This window comes from Drosophila biarmipes, unplaced genomic scaffold (assembly GCF_025231255.1).
Source record: "Drosophila biarmipes strain raj3 unplaced genomic scaffold, RU_DBia_V1.1 ptg000005l, whole genome shotgun sequence".
Lineage (NCBI taxonomy): Eukaryota > Metazoa > Arthropoda > Insecta > Diptera > Drosophilidae > Drosophila > Drosophila biarmipes.
Genome location: NW_026114527.1, coordinates 1,574,093 through 1,577,513, shown reverse-complemented (window position 1 = coordinate 1,577,513; position 3,421 = coordinate 1,574,093). Strand labels below are relative to the sequence as shown.

At 35.1% G+C, this 3,421-nt stretch overlaps 1 long non-coding RNA gene across 1 annotated transcript; it reads left to right on the top strand.

The window, feature by feature from the left end:
* The first annotated feature begins 1,267 nt into the window (after positions 1–1,267).
* On the top strand, positions 1,268–3,421 carry LOC127011669 (uncharacterized). Its single transcript, XR_007764890.1, has 2 exons — positions 1,268–3,088; positions 3,156–3,421. It is a non-coding gene; the product is annotated as an uncharacterized LOC127011669 (long non-coding RNA).

The window sequence follows — 3,421 nt, the reverse complement described above, 5'->3', positions numbered from 1 at the left end:
TATCAATACTCGAAAAAGGAGCTGAGCCTATACTAATCAATGAAATCAAATATGAGTACAACTTAGGCTTTTCCCCCTTGATACATTGCTCAAGTACCCAGAAGGCGATAGTATTGAGCACCGTCCCAAACCTAAAAGTTAAATCAGCTGTTAACAATAACAAGATACTTGGAAGACATCCTTCATTGATGGTTTCAAGAATCTAGAAAATATTACATTAAATAATGGGATGGGACGAATTATATAAAGAACTAAATAATATAAAAATTGATTTTGACAGATCTTATAAGTCATTATCAAAACCCCGTCCAGCACAGCAAAACACTGTAAGCAAGCATGCCGAAATATTAGTAAACCGCTTCAATACAGCGCGGACACTAATACACGATCAGAGAGATAGGCTAAACAAAGCCCATTGGTCCCAGGTATCCAAATATTTAAACAAATTACGGGATAACCTAATAGCTATCAACCAAAGGTACGACTTAACAATTGCAGTACCAACTATCCTTAACACACCGTTGAAGACAGAAACATGAGAAGAATCCGAGCTGAGGCTGACGAGGGAATCCTGTCGTTTTATTGCATTTCAAAATATTGTGACCCCTCGCTATCTTCTGAGAATGTCCATGAGAAAGTGCACGTGCATACCCACGAACTAGAGTATCACCCCCTACCCTCGAGTCCTTATATGTGAGGGTCTCTGATGCCCCTTATTATAGCTACTCTCAGCTTAAGGCTTGAGAAAATTCTGATGGTTGCACTGCAACATCTTCCGCAAATGTTGGCCCGAACCAAAGTGTCAATAATTTTGTATCTTGCTGACACAGCGATTACCTTTCGTAAGCGTAACCTATCCCATAGGCGATACACCATCGATATTTACCTACATACTGAACCCTCCTACATCACCACCCGGTTATTTGTTAGCATTCCTTGTCTTCCCTTTCCTCTAATAACCATTCGACTGCGGTCATGTTCTGCATCCTATATTCGAGAACCAATCGGATTGGTTCTAAGAGTACAACATGCCTGTATGTACTCCCTGTAGATGACAACCTGCTAAGGGAACATTCTAGACTATAAAAATGATACCCCTCAAATTGCTCAGGATCAGTTCTTCAAATGCCTCAGTACTGCCTTCTATTTAAATTATCGATACATTTCGGTGCCGGTTATTGCGCGTAACAATTCAAGTTGTGTTTAAATGTTTACTTTTATTTCGGTTAAAAAACTAACATTTATTCCACATATTATATATTTATATAATATACCTATACCAACTCACTGAAAAAAATAACTAAAACTAAAACCGAAAAATGGTATCATCAATTGTTTGTGATTTGTGCACTAATAATGTGGAGAAAAGTGAGTTTGAAGCTCATTATGGCAAGGGCTCAAAGCCTCGAAATGGTTTCGAAGTTTTCATGGCTAGATCACAAATAAAATGCGACTTGTGCTCTACTGAGGTCAACAATAATGACTTTGATGAGCATTATCAAAATTGTGAAGGGCCCAAAAATGCATTCATTTTATTAATGAATGGTAGAAAACAACAACAAAAACAAAAAAAAACAACAACAACAACAACACCATCAAAAATAACAACAACACCATCAAAAACAACAACAACAACTAAACCAAGAACTAAAAAATTTAGACGACCATCCTTCAACATCCGCTAATGCTCTTAAACGAATAAGATTGGAGGAGGGTAAAAAAATCATTAATCAACACAAAGAAAATTAAAATTATAGAGAGCAAAAAGGATTTAAAAATGGAACTTTTATTTCCTACGTGCAGTGAAAAATATCTGGCCTCAAGAGAACGTCAGCCGATATTGACCGGTAAGAATAAAAATGCATCGGTCAGAGAGGTCAAGAATAATCAAAATATTATTCACCTTTGTTCTAAAACTAAGTTTCCAGTAAAATCATATAGAATAAATAGTTCTGTCCAAAATACTATTGATTTAAAAGATTATTACCAGCTTTGCCAAAGAAAAAATATAAGAAGTTCTAAAGCATTGCATGATTGAATATAGTGTCATTAAATTCAGCCTGAGAGTTTATGGTACCTATAAAAAACGAGAAGGAGATACAATTAAAACAACAAAACATTTTACGACTGCAGACAAATCGGTATACCAATCTGAAAACATTGACAATGAGTTAAATACGGCAATAGATAGTTTATTAACATCAAGCAGTGAGTTTAAAGAAAAAGATTCTGGTTGGCAATTAGAAATTTTATATATTTTGAAATTACGATAATAAATCTAGAAAACATTCCTGCTAGCGGATACATCCAGGCCCCTAAAAATATAAGAGCACGAAATGCGCTTATAAATGTAAAAAACACGGATGTATTTTGTTTCAAGTGGTGCGTACTAGCATACGAGTATATAGCTAATAAAAGCCATGAGAGTACTACCTTTGCAACAACACAGCAAAGAAAGTATTCGAAAAAATGACAAAGCAATCATTGTGTATGATGGCATAAGTTTGTATTTTTCGGAAATCGAGTGTCCAATCACAAATAAAGGAATTATTCAGTTAAAAAAAAAATAATGCAGACTTCAACATTAACATTTATGAAACTGATGCAGATGGCGAAAAAATTATCAGGCCAACCTTTAGAACAAAGTCAATTCGTTCTATTCATATCAATATATTAGGAATCAACAATATAAGCCAAGAAGTCATGCATTATGCCTACATTATGAGTGTAAAAAGATTATGTTAATCGCAACATTCCAAATCGAAGGCGGGTGGATATTTTTGTGAAAACTGCTTACAATTTTTCACCGTAAATAACACAACCCATAATAAGCTTGAGTGCGGAAAAGAAGCCTCCATCTACCCAGAGCCAAATACTACAACATCGTTTAAGGGCTTTCACAAAAAATTATCCCCTCCAGTGGTGATATATGCTGAAATTGAGGCTGTTCTTGAAAATTACAGTACATGCCTAAGCTGAGCAACTACTTCGTCGACAACAAAAGTGCAAAAGCATACTGTATGTGCAGTATCATTTTACATTGCGCATAAATATAATCCGGCTCTTAACGAATTGTACACATATGAAGGTACGTTCCAAAAATTATAAAAAATTACATATATTTAATACTAAAAAATTTTATTTAAATATCATAGGCGCTGACTGCATTACCCAATTTTGTAAATCACTCAAAGAAAAAACTATGAGTTTGTTTTACAAATATTGGTCAACCCCCAAAGGTCCGAGCACAAGTCCAATTAATGACGATGATCAGAAGGGTAGTTGCTGCGCCTGTGAGAATGAAATACATGATGACGACCTGGAAAACCACTTCGACCAATTTACTGGAAATTACGTGGTACCTATTCATAAAAATTGTAAGCCAAAATATAAATTAAGGGATCCTTTGTTTCCTGTAGTA